Source organism: Hordeum vulgare, chromosome 6H (assembly GCF_904849725.1).
Source record: "Hordeum vulgare subsp. vulgare chromosome 6H, MorexV3_pseudomolecules_assembly, whole genome shotgun sequence".
In the NCBI taxonomy this organism is placed as follows: Eukaryota; Viridiplantae; Streptophyta; class Magnoliopsida; order Poales; family Poaceae; genus Hordeum; species Hordeum vulgare.
The window spans coordinates 26,171,540-26,185,364 of record NC_058523.1 but is presented as its reverse complement, the minus strand read 5'-3'; the positions used below and the strand labels follow the sequence as shown (position 1 = coordinate 26,185,364).

Genomic DNA, 13,825 nt, shown 5'->3' with positions numbered 1-13,825 from the left:
CTCATTGTGGTGCTGTTTATTTTACTGTGTTGAACATACACGATTCACATCTCTTGATCTTGGAAGTTACTAATGTGAGCTTTTTTTGGAAAAAGTATTGACCTAAGACAAGAATAATTGTGCAATTTCTGAAATTTCCATGGGAACATGTCTTACTCTTAAGTATTGTGTTTCTATTCATTGATGTGAATTTTTAAGTCTAGTTGCTGAATGTAAAACCTCCATTTGTATTTTGTTTGCTCATATTTTGTATGATTTCTTATGTTTGATTGTTCCAATTACCAGGATGCTTTGAAGCACTCAAAAGAAGCGAAGGGCAGAAGAAACATCGTTTCTCATTGCTGTTATGTCTCATCACTAAAATGTGTGCTTCTCGTCTAATCTTGTAGAACTATGTTGTTGTGTGCTTATGCCCTTGTTGGGTCTTTCTGTTGTGCACTTGCACTTGTCGAACTATTTTGTTGTGCACTCTAGAATTATTTTGATGTGCGATTGTGCACTTGTTGGGTGTAGAGGAGTTGTTGGATGATGTATTGTATTTCATGTGATGTTTTATTGAAATAAATATACATTTTATCTTCATATTGTTTGTGTTGTACGTGTTCTCTAAGGGGTGTAACCTGAGATGTGCATCATCCCAAATGATCCAGACCATTCTAATAAAAAAAGGTATTAGGCCAGGCCCATGTAGGCTATAATGGTGGACTGGGCTATGAAATTTATGATGATTCCATTTGGTCACTAGCAATGCCACATCACCTTAGCCACATCAGATCCTACATGGGTCGGGCTATTGGGTAATGACCAAACCAAAATTTTGGTCAATAGAGATCTACGGCAGAAATTTCAAAAAGGTCTTCTTTGTTCGTTCTTGACGGCCGACTGTTGACCTTTCTAATTTGGTCATAAGAAGGTCCTAAAACATAAATAATGAGAATTTAGTGACTGAAATAGAGGGTCAACAATGAACAAATTTCTTGTAGTGGGTTTTCTTATATAAACCCTTTGCCCATCCCGCGTTCGAGCTCTCTGTTCTCCCCCTTTCCTCTGCTCTCTGTTCTTCCCCAAAGCTCGAGCTCATCCTTCATTTTGCCCAAAATTTGTCAAGATTTGAAGGCACCCCATCCATCCAAGTGATCACAAAGGTTAGCAACTTTGTCATTTTATCTCTCATTGCTAGATTAGCTCTTGCAATGCTCTATAAGTATAATGATTTGTGGGTTTTACTTTGGGAGTAATTATATGTGGTAGTTTATTTGATTTATATACAATATGAGCTCAAATTAACTCTTACTTTGCATATGTAGGTGTGGTTTACTTAGTGCTTTCCCGTCCTCGTCCTAACCACCGTCGATCGCCCACGCCCTCCCGTCGCCGGCATCACCTTGGTGAGCCTCTTGTTCGTATTATCTTTTTTATAAAAAAAATCATGTTTGTGTGATTTAGATATATAGTTACTTGTATAATTTTCTTACCCATAAATTGTTTCTTATACACAGTGGCATGGTTTTGATATCCGTCCCCATCGGCTCCCGTCTGGTTTATGATTCACATGTGGTATATTCTCTTCTATAACTATTTGTTGCATTTCATGTTTATGACAAATTATGCCCATCAAGTTGACATCGATATTTTTATCTAGGAGGTATGTGAACCGGAAATTCCAACCGACCCTATTGTCAAGAGGTTAAATTTATTTGAAAAAGAAAACGAGTATTTGAAAGAAAAATTGAAAAGAATTGAAGAAGAGAAGATGAAACTAGAGTTCTATGTTGGCTATGTCATCGATGACCACAAGATCAAGATGGAGAAAATGCGCTTGAAGATTAGAAAGATTAGAAAATATGCCATTGATAGTGAAGCTTGGTAACATTATGCTATTGGATCAATTGTTACCTTAGTTGCGATCTTGATCGCATTTGTTATTGCATTTGAATGCTTTAGCTAGAGAGTTTGTATGTTGTTTTTGTTGGAAATATGCCCTAGAGGCAATGATAAAATAGTTATTATTATATTGCCTGTTTCAAGATAATCGTTTATTATCCATGCCATAATTGTATTGAATGAAAGCATAGATACATGTGTGGATATATAGACAAAACAATGTCCCTAGCAAGCCTATAGTTGGGTAGCCAGTTGATCAAGGATGGTTAAGATTTTATGACCATACGCAAGCATTGTCACATGATAACTGGATCGCATCCTTAGGAGAATCATGTGATGGACTAGAGCCAAACTATGAACGTAGCATGTGATCGTGTCATTTTGTTGCTATTGTTTTCTGCGTGTCAAGTATTCATTCCTATGACCATGAGATCATGAAACTCACTGACACCGAAGGAATACCTTGTTTGTATCAAACGTCACAACGTTACTGGGTCACTATAAAGGTGCTCCATAGGTATCTCCGAAGGTGTCCGTTGAGTTAGCATGGATCAAGACTAGGATTTGTCACTCCGTGTGACAGACAGGTATCTCGGGGCCCACTCGGTAATACAACATCACATACAAGCCATGCAAGCAATGTGACTCAAGTCTAAGTCATGGCCGGATCTTGTATTACGGAACAAGTAAAGAGACTTGCCGGTAATGAGATTGAAATTGGTATAGGGATACCGACGATCAAATCTCGGGCAAGTAACATACCGAAGGACAAAGGGAATGTTATACGGGATTATATGACTCCTTGGCACAAAGGTTCAACCGATAAGATCTTTGTAGAATATGTAGGATCCAATATGGACATCCAGGTCCCGCTATTGGATATTGACCGAGGAGTGTCTCGGGTCATGTCTACATAGTTCTCGAATTTGCAGGGTCTACACACTTAAGGTTCGATGATGTTTTAGTATAGTTGAGTTATATGTGTTGGTGACCGAAGGTTGTTCGGAGTCCCGAATGAGATCATAGACGTCACGAGGGATTCCGGAATGGTCTGGATGCAAAGATTGATATATAGGATGGTTTTATTTGGTTACGGGAAAGTTTTTGGGCATTACCGGCACTGTACCGGAAGTGACAAATGGGTTCCAGGTATTCAACGGGAGGGGCCCGCCCACCCGGGAGTGAGTCCAGTGACCCTAGGGTAGCACAACATCCCTTAGTGGACTGGTGAAGCCAGCCCAAGAGGGCCATGGCTCCACAAGTGGAAAAAACCAAAGGAAAAGAAAAAACAAGGAAAGAGGGAGGTGGGAAGGAAGGAGTGGACCCCTTCCCCTAAACCGAATTGGGGTGGGAGTCCACCTCCTCCCAATCGTCCGACGCCCTTGGGGCTCCCTTGAGCCCTAAGGCTAGCCCCACCCCTCCTCCTATATATACTGGTGGTTTTAGGTCTTTTGAAACACAACTTTGCCACGTGCAACTCAAACCTATACCACATAGTTCTTCCTCTAGATCGGATTTCTGCGGAGCTCGGGCAGAGCCCTGCAGGAGTAGATCATCACCACCACCGGAGCGTCGTCACGCTGCCAGAGAACTCATCTACTTCTCCGTCTCTCTTGCTGGATCAAGAATGCCGAGATCGTCATCGAGCTGTACGTGTGCTGAACACGGAGGTGCCGTCCGTCCGGCGCTAGATCGGAACGAATTGTGAGCCGGATCATGGGACGACGGTGATTTGAATCACGAAGCTGTACCACTACATTAACCGTGTTTCTTAAACGCTTCCCGCTTAGCGATCTACAAATGTATGTGGATCTAATTTCCTCTCGTAGATGAACATCACCATGATAGGTCTTCGTGTGCGTAGGACATTTTTTGTTTCCCATGCAACGTTCCCCAACAGTGGTATTAGAGCTAGGTTCATGCGTATATGTTATCTCGAGTAGAACACAAAAGGTTCTGTGGGCATTGATTTTTGATTTGCTGCCCTCTTTAGTCTTTTCTCGATTCAGCGGTATTGTTGGATTGAAGCGGCCCGGACTGACATTACTCGTACGCTTACGAGAGACTGGTTTCATCGACTGACATGCAACTTGTTGCATAAAGATGACTGGCGGGTGTCGGTTTCTTCACCTTTAGTTGAATTGGTTTTGACCGAGGCGGTCCTTGAAGAGAAGTTAAATAGCAATTTGCACATCTCCGTTGTGGTTTTTGTGTAAATAAGATGCGATCATACTAGATACCCATAGCAACCACGTAAAACATGCAACAACAAATTAGAGAACGTCTAACTTGTTTTTACAGGGTATGCTTGTGATGTGATATGGCCAAAGACATGATGTGATATGTTGGATGTATGAGATGATCATGTTGTAATAGTTAATATCGATTTGCACGTCGACGCTACGACAATCGGCGGGAGCCATAGGGTTGTCTTTAAACTAACGTTTGTGTTTGCAGATGCGTTTACTATATCGCTAGGTTGTAGATTTAGTAGTAATAGCATAAATAGCACGACAACCTCGATGGCGACACGATGATGGAGATCATGATGATGGAGATCATGGTGTGGCACCGGTGATAAGAAGATCATGCCGGTGCTTTGGTGATGGAGATCAAGAAGCACAAGATCATGGCCATATCATGTCACTTATGAATTGCATGTGATGTTAATCCTTTTATGCACCTTATTTTGCTTAGAACGACGGTAGCATTATAAGGTGATCCCTCACGAAAATTTCAAGATGAAATTGTGTTCTCCCCGACTGTGCACCGTTGCGACAGTACGTCGTTTCAAGACACCACGTGATGATCAGGTGTGATAGACTCAACGTTCACATACAACGGGTGCGAAACAGTTGGACACGTGGAACACTCGGGTTAAACTTGATGAGCCTAGCATGTGCAGACATGGCCTCGGATCACAAGAGACCAAAAGGTCGACCAAAAGGCCTAGCATGTGCAGACATCACGTGATGATCGGACTTGAGTTAGTGAATTTGGATCATGCACCACTCAAATGACTAGATGGATATACTTTTTGAGTGGGAGTTTATGAAATAATTTGATTAGTTAAACTCTAATTATCTTGAACATAATCTAAGTCCACTTTGCAATATTTCATGTTGTAGATCAATGGCTCACGCAGTAGCAACCCTCAATTTCAATACGTTCCTAGAGAAAGCTAAGTTGAAAGATGATGGAAGCAACTTTGTAGACTAGGCACGTAATCTTGGTCTCATCCTACAAGCTGGAAAAAAGAATTATGTGCTTGATGCTGCGCTAGGAGATGAACCACCCGGTGCGTCTGACCAAGATGTTTTCAACGCTTGGCAATCACGTAAGGAGGACTACTTAGTAGTTCAATGTGCAGTCTTGTATGGCTTGGAACTGGGACTTCAACGTCGCTTTGAGCGTCATGGAGCATATGATATGTTCCAGAAGTTGAAGTTTATCTTTCAGAAGAACGCTCGGATCGAGAGGTACGAGACCTCCGATAAATTATATGCTTGCAAGATGAAGGAGAATTCATTTGTCAGTGAACATGTGCTCAAAATGTCTGGGTACTCAAACCGTCTAGCTGAGCTGGGGATTGAACTCCCGCAAGAGGCTATCACTGACAGAATTCTTCAATCACTGCCACCTAGCTATAAGAGCTTTGTGTTGAACTATAACATGCAAGGGATGAACAAGTCACCCAACGAGTTATTCGCGATGCTGAAAGTCACAGAGTCAGAACTCCGGAAAGAGCATCAAGTGTTGACGGTCAATAAGACCACTGGTTTCAAGAGAAACGGCAAAGGCAAGAAGGGTAACTCCAAGAAGAGTGGCAAGTCTGTTGCCAATCCGACGAAGAAACCCAAGGCTGGGCCTAAGCCGGAAACGGAGTGTTATTATTGCAAGGGGATGGGTCACTGGAAGCGCAACTTCCCCAAGTATTTGGCTAATAAGCAGGCGGCCAAAGAAAAATCAGGTATATTTGATATACATGTTATTGATGTGTACTTGACCAACTCTCGTAGTAGTGCGTGGGTATTTGATACCGGTTCTGTTGCTCATATTTGCAACTCGAAGCAGGAACTGCGGAATAAACGAAGGCTGGCGAAGGATGAAGTGACGATGCACGTGGGAAATGGTTCCAAGGTTGATGCAATCGCCGTCGGCACAGTCTCACTTCAGTTACCATCAGGATTAGTTATGAACTTAAATAATTGTTATTTAGTGCATGCGTTAAGCATGGACATTATATCTGGATCTTGTTTATTGCGAGACGGTTACTCGTTTAAGTTAGAGAATAATGGTTGTTCTATTTCTATGAGTAATATCTTTTATGTTCATGCACCCAATGTGAGAGGATTGTTGATATTGAATCTTGATTGTGATGATACACATATACATAACATTGAGACCAAAAGATGTAGAGTTAACAATGATAGCATCACGTTTTTGTGGCACTGCCGCTTAGGTCATATTGGAGTAAAGCGCATGAAGAAACTCCATTCCGATGGGCTTTTGGATTCACTTGATTTTGAATCACTTGACACGTGCGAACCATGCCTCATGGGCAAGATGACTAAGACTCCGTTCTCCGGAACAATGGAGCGTGCAAGTGACTTGTTGGAAATCATACATACCGATGTGTGCGGTCCGATGAGTGTGGAGGCACGCGGCGGATATCGTTATTTTGTCACCTTCACTGACGTTTTGAGTAGGTATGGATATATCTACTTGATGAAGCACAAGTCTGAAACATTTGAGAAGTTCAAGCAATTTCAGAGTGAAGTTGAAAATCATCGTAACAAGAAGATCAAGTTCCTACGTTCTGATCATGGGGGTGAGTACCTGAGTTTCGAGTTTGGTGCACACTTAAGACAATGTGGAATTGTTTCACACTTGACATCGCTTGGAACACCACAGCATAATGGCGTGTCCGAACGTCGTAATCGTACTTTGTTAGAAATGGTGCGATCTATGATGTCTCTTACTGATTTGCCGTTATCGTTTTGGGTTTATGCATTATAGATAACTGTATTCACTTTAAATAGGGCATCGTCAAAATCCGTTGAGACGACACCATACGAGCTGTGGTATGGCAAAAGGCCAAAATTTTCGTTTCTTAAAGTTTTGGGATGTGATGCTTATGTCAAAAAGCTTCAGCCTGAAAAGCTGGAACCCAAAGCGGAAAAGTGCGTGTTCATAGGTTACCCAAAGGAGACCATTGGGTACACCTTCTATCTCAAATCCAAGGGCAAAGTGTTTGTTGCTAAGAACAGAGCTTTTCTTGAGAAGGAGTTTCTCTTGAAAGAATTGAGTGGGAGGGAGATAGAACTTGATGAGGTTGCCGAACCTCTACTCCCTCTAGATGGTGGCGCAGGGTAGGGGGAAACCTCTATCGAAGCGACGCCGGTTGAGGAGGAAATTGATGATGATGATCATGAAACTTCGGATCAAGTTCCTGTCGGACCTCGCAGGTCGACAAGATCACGTACTGCTCCTGTGTGGTACGGTAATCCTGTCTTATCAATCATGTTGTTACACAACAATGAACCTACGAATTATGAAGAAGCAATGGTGGGCCTGGATTCCAACAAATGGCTGGAGGCCATGAAGTCCGAGATAGGATCTATGTATGAAAACAAAGTGTGGACTTTGGAAATATTACATGAAGGCCGCAAGGCTATTCAGAACAAATTGATCTTTAAGAAGAAGACAGACGTGGACGATAATGTGACCGTTTATAAAGCTCGACTTGTGGCAAAAGGTTTTTCACAAGTTCAAGGAGTTGACTACGATGAGACATTCTCACCGGTAGCGATGCTTAAGTCCGTCTGAATCATGTTAGCAATAGCTGCATTTTTTGATTATGAAATCTAGCAGATGGATTTCAAAACGGTGTTCCTTAACGGTTTTCTTAAGGAAGAATTGTATATAATGCAACCCAAAGGTTTTGTCGATCCAAAGAATGCTAACTAAACCGTGGTCCTGAACTAGAGTAGATCATTCTAGATAATTAGTTTAGGTATGAGGAACTTCGTCATTTATGTTTACTATTGGTTGCTTTTATCTTGCTAATCATGCCTCTTTGTTTTCTTAAGTACATTATGTTGCATATTATCGTTCAAATCAAAAACTCACGATGCAGGTACCTAGATCAGAGATGGCGAAGGACTACTACGTCGTGTACGTTGGGAGGGTTCCAAGAGTCTACGACCACTGGCCAGCCGCTCAGGCCCAGGTGCACAGGTACCCGGGTGCTACCCATAGAGGGTTCGACACCAGAGCCGAAGCAAAAAGTAGTTACTTGAGGTGGACACTCCAGCATGAGCAGGGGCGGGACCGCCGGTACTACATAGTCAGGCTCTTCCTCATGCGGATCGCTCTTCTCTTCTACATCATGTTGTAGATAGAGATGATGAAACTTGTGGGTGTGTCATGACCATGTAGTTGCACTTATTCAAGACATGACATGATCACACTTATGTATCGCTATTTTCGAGATTTTGTGATGATATTTTGTGTTGAATGATGATGATGATGATGGTATGACGAGACTACTGTATGTCTATGATATGTGAGAATGGTGTATGTTTAATATGATGTGATGAAACTATTGTATAGAATCTATATAAATACATCACAAATACGTAGAGGGTGCAAAGCTGTGAAAGCAGTAGAAGTCAGCAGTAGCGCTGGTAAATACTTACCAGTAGCGCTACTTAGCAGCATCGCTTACTATGAGCAAGCGCTACTACTATAGTTAGAAGTAGCGCTGGACAGGGAAGCACTACTGCTAATACTACTTACAAGTAGCGCTGCCCATACCTGCGCTACTACTAGGGTTTAGCTATAGCGCGATAGCAGTAGCGCTCGACCCAGCACTACTGCTATGCATATTTCCAGCGCTAGTACCACTACAGGAATCAACTATTTTGCCTACAAAAAAATTATTTGCCGTCAGCTAATCATCGGGGCAGACGACAAAGATCATTTTGCCGACACTGACGTGACGACAAAGAATAACTAACAGCAAAGAAATATTTTGCCGTCCGTAAGAAAATCAGATGACGGCAAATATATTTTGCCGTCTGTAAAAAGTTAATGATGATGGCAAAAATATAATTTTGCCGTCTGTAAAGTATACTAATGACGGCAAAAAAATATTTTGCCGTGTATAAATAAAATTGATGACAGCAAAGATATTTTGCCATGTGTGCACACGAACGGCAGTTAACGGTGCCATGGTTTTGCCGTCTGCCCTTAGTCCAAATGACGGCAAAGTAATTGGAAAATAAAGAAAAGGAACCCCACCCTGCCGCATCGAAGCCCCTCTCCCCCGCATCCGCATCTCCTCTCTGCCCTCCTGCGACCTAGGCTTAGGCGCCGCCGCCGACCTTAACACTGAGCTCCAGCGGTCATAGCCGGCATGGAGGACCCTGCCGAGTTCACCTCGCCATGCTTGTTAATCCTTCCGGCCAGATCCGTCCCTCCCTGCCTCCAACACCCGCGCCCAACCCATCCCCCACGGCTAGGGTTTGGGGCGAGACCTCGTCTCCACCATCAGCGTGCCTCCGATGAGCTCCGGCGGCCACGGCCGATGCGAAAGACGCTGTCGAGCTCTTCCCCAACCCCATCGCCAGCGACCCGCACCCCCTCTCGCTCCACCCCCATAGCTCGTTGACCAGCCTGCTCCGTCAGGTCATGAACGGCGAGGCTGGGCATGGAAGAGGAGGTTGCTGATGAGGCTTGCCGGTCAGACAGGTGCAAGGGCGCCGATCTCCCTCCTCGTGTTCCCGGACGACGCACAAGCCATCCTTCCCTTTCTTCCGTGCGGCTCTACCTTGTCCTGACTTCTCCTCGCCGCGCCGCCGTCCGCTCGACCACAGCTTGCCCCCATCCAAAAAGGAGACAAGTAGCAGCAGCGCCCCAAATCGAGGGAGGGAGGATCCTCTCAGGTGATATTTTATCTCTCAAATGTGATGTCCCATCTCTTGGTTAGTTGCTTTGTTTGGATGATTTCAGGCCTTGATGTGTGCTGCGATTTACGAGTATTTGGTAGTATGAACTCTAGAATAGGGAATAGATCTGGGGTGATGGGTTTAACAACCACAGGAGATAGATGGTGCCTTTGTGCAGTACTAGGAATCAAAAGGATCTGGGTGGGAATGGTGACGAGGCAACACAACGATTTCATGTGTTCGTTATAACTTTAGATAGTCTAAACACCATTTTTTATGAACTACGATGGATCATAAAGCTACTAACATTATAACAATTGGCTTTATCTGATAAAAAATTGCAGTCAACTAACAAATGGATGGTAAGACCAGGAGAATATAACTGAAGAAATCTATAGCATTTTAACTGAAGGACAAACTGACTTATCTTCAGTTAAGTGGCATATTAACTTTTCATCAGTGAGGTACAACATTCTCTACATACGGTGCTTTTTTCTTGAGTATACCAGTTCAATAATGAACGATTAATTCACTATATGAATTGATTTCAGTTTTGTACATGTCTGCATCATACTTAATGTTAATTCCCTATTAAATTAGCAAGATTTAGGAAGTCATTTTTTTGCAGGTCAAAAAAGCAAGATTTAGATGATATTTCGCAACAATGTCAATGTTAGATTCTGATTCACCAACAGTGCTCTTTAGGTTACAAAGGATTTGAATTGAGCGATTCAACTCTGCCTTCATCAGTACAAACAATTCATAAAAGAGGTTCAGTCTCTTCTTTATTATCTAGGTGCATTAATACTATGTATGATACTAACTGAGTACAGTTGCCTGCAGTATGCATTGCTCTACTTTGGATCCTTTTTCTTACTTTATACTTCCTTTGCTCTCTGTTGTGTTTGCAGATGAATTGGACTAATCTACTCAGCATCTCATGACTTTAGAAGCACGAGTTCATGAAAACTGATATCCACTAGGATTGCTCTGCTCCTCTTGACATGCGAGAGCTGTTTGAAGCGAACTGGATGGTTGTCACCACTGATTAAGCTGCCGAGCCCAAGAATTGTGTCAGACTATTGGCCAAGCTGTTCAATTTCTCAACACCGTTCAGTTTTGTCATTGGCCGCCCTTGCGTACACTCAACAGAGAAGGGTATCTATCCTCAATTTCCTACTCTAGATAACATCCACTCATATAATTGATCTCTAATATCCTGTACAAAACGTTAGTGGTGGCTCGACAATTTAATAAGCCAGATTTGTGGGAAGTGGAATGCATGTGTAACCAAACTGGGCTGGACCAATCTTGAGGTTTTCCACGAATTCTTTTAAAAATGGTTCTTAAGCAAGGCACTGGGAAATCGTGGATAGCTGATATATCCAGCAGGTATGTGCACATTCTGCTATAATCTAGAGTAGGGAGTGCTCAGCATAAATTGTGAGATCTGAGCTGGTACATAAAATAAACCAAGATAGTCTTGTCTTACGTGCGGATGATTTTATTATGGCATACTGTTCAGCATAATTCTGACTCTAGAATGTCTGTATTAGCCATTTGATGAGTCAACTAGAAACTTCATAGGTTTTTAGTACTCCAGTTATGTTGTCATTTGTATATCTCCAGATATAAACTTCATAAATTTATATCGTGAATCATTTTTATGCTGCTACATTTCTAGCAGAAGTTGTATCTCTTTCCCACAAAGCGTGATAATGTGCATTGCACTTGTACTGCTCTATCTTATTGTTATATTTGCATTTGCCATTACTTTCATAGTCTATATTTTGGCTCTGAACTAAACCATATCATTGCTTGCGTGCACCTATACGACACATATCACATAAAACTAATTAGAGGGGATGCATTCCCACCTGGCGCCCAGCTATCTCTCAGGAGGCCCGCAATGGCGGGCCCCAACCACTAGTTTGCATGAACCAGTAGTAGTAGTACAATACAAACCGCAAACAAACCGAAGAAGCGTGCACCATAAGCATCCAAAAGTCAAAACTTAGACCCAAATCTGGCCGCACCCACCAAACGCCAGAGATGATCTCGATATGCTACTGGCCTAAACACGGTACCACAACCGTACAATCTGGTACAATAACCTACTACTACTAAGACCTAAAAGAATTGAAATATTTTATTTAGGCGATAAAAGAATCGAACTTGTTCTCAGTTCTCACATGAGAAAGGAGTTTGTGGGGCCGTATGCATGAGACCGGAGGTAATCCTCCTTTTGAAAAAAGGAAAACATGAGAAGCATGAGAATTGAGAAGCAGAGAGAAGATGTACGCATAGTACCAAATCAACGGGAAGCTGCTGGCCCGAACGGCAAGAACACTCGTTTAGAAGAGAAGAGCAAGAAGAACCGGCGTCCGGCAAGAAGACGATACGCACAGAATCTACTCCGGATGGCGTACCGGGGATTGGAGTTGGAGAGCCGTGCGCCGATTCCGCCGTGACGGTTTCAAAAGTTGAAGAACAGGGAAAAGTTGTACTACGTTTAATGGACTTAACTGCATGCAGCAGAAGTTGTTGTGGTAAGCGAGCAGTAACTACGGTACAGCAGGCAAGTAGGCAGGGAACAAGAACTCACCCGCAAATACTAGAAAACCACAAGAAGAAGAAGACTAGTAGTTTGCCTAATTTCTCATGTGTTTACCATCCTGTAGCAAAGTTGCGCTTCCTGGTTCTTCTCAGTCCCAAAATTCATGCAAATCAATGACCTGTTCCGATAGTGTATTTACCGGACTTTAATGATCATTAACTTGTCTTTTTGCCATATGGTGTTTATCTAATTTACTGATACGAAAATGAGTAATTGTGATGAACCTCTTAGCCTAATTATTGTTTCTTCTGACTAGCTACCGGTGGCGCTGGATGTGGTCGCCTACTTTGTCGCACAACTCCTTTGACCATCACGTACAACCCAACATGGGTGTTGCAGGTTGCTCTCTCTCTCTATCTCTCATATTTTCAAGGTCATTTCTCTTCATAATATTTACCTCTCATGGTAGTTGCTTCTTTGTTTAATAGTTATCTATCTACTCCCTCCGTCCGGAATTACTCGACGCTCAAACGGATGTATTTGAGCGTCGAGTAATTCCGGACGGAGGTGTAGTACTTGTGTTATCTAGCATCTGCTGGTGTTGTCAGTTTGGTACTTTGCTTATTTCTGGGATGTGGACTGTCGTAATTCTGAACCGTCGTTAGTTACTTGTGGAATTGTAAACCATTCATCTTCCGACAAGAAAAAAATGCTTGCACTCTTCACAGGAGAAGATAACTCCCTATGTCTAGAACAGGAGCTGGTAAATTAAAATTTGAATTTTTAGTTTCAGCTCACCCGAGTAGAATTCATAGATATCAAGCTCCAGAGGGTAATCCACTTTCTGGAAAGAACAGAAACATGCATTGCAAGATATGTTGACAAAAGAGGTCGGGTGTAGGATGTCGGATTGCAATATCAAAATAGGCTAAGGCCTAGTTTGGCAACACGGTTTTTTTAAAACTGTGGTAATTCAAAACCTCAATTTTTCAAGGCGTGCCAATCAATACTTTGGTTTCTCAAAACTGCAGTTTTTCTCTGTTTTGCCAAAACCAGCGGTTCATTTGGTAATTGTAGTTTTACTGTAGTTTTGGTGACACAAACATTGGATCCATTTTGGGGTATATGCCACTAGAATTAAACTCTGGAAAGCAAACCAAAGTTATAACTTGGTCTTGAATTGAAGTTTGTTCTATGACCAACATTGGGTCTGCTCTTAGCACGATTGGCCTTCCACCAATCCAGTCTAGCAAAAAGGAACATATATTAAGTAAGAACTACTGGTATTAAAAAATAATTTGATATACAGCAGAATCACTGAGTAAAAGAAATAACTTCAAAGGAGTGACAGAATAGTAGATAGATATCCTTCAGGAGAAGCCTAGATAATCAACATACCTTTTTTTGCATGGAAAAACAGTTTTCTGCGTGT

At 42.4% G+C, this 13,825-nt stretch overlaps 1 long non-coding RNA gene across 3 annotated transcripts; it reads left to right on the top strand.

Annotated features, from left to right (window-relative positions):
• Positions 1-9,632: 9,632 nt before the first annotated feature.
• On the top strand, positions 9,633-12,884 carry LOC123401203. 3 transcript variants are annotated; one of them, XR_006611053.1, is made up of 6 exons: positions 9,633-9,833; positions 10,181-10,300; positions 10,465-10,607; positions 10,748-10,994; positions 11,072-11,228; positions 12,710-12,884. It is a non-coding gene; the product is annotated as an uncharacterized LOC123401203 (long non-coding RNA). The 3 variants fall into 3 exon arrangements; XR_006611051.1 differs by lacking the exon at positions 10,181-10,300 and having other exon boundaries at positions 12,710-12,878; XR_006611052.1 differs by lacking the exons at positions 10,181-10,300; positions 12,710-12,884 and having other exon boundaries at positions 11,072-11,531.
• The last annotated feature ends 941 nt before the right edge of the window (positions 12,885-13,825 follow it).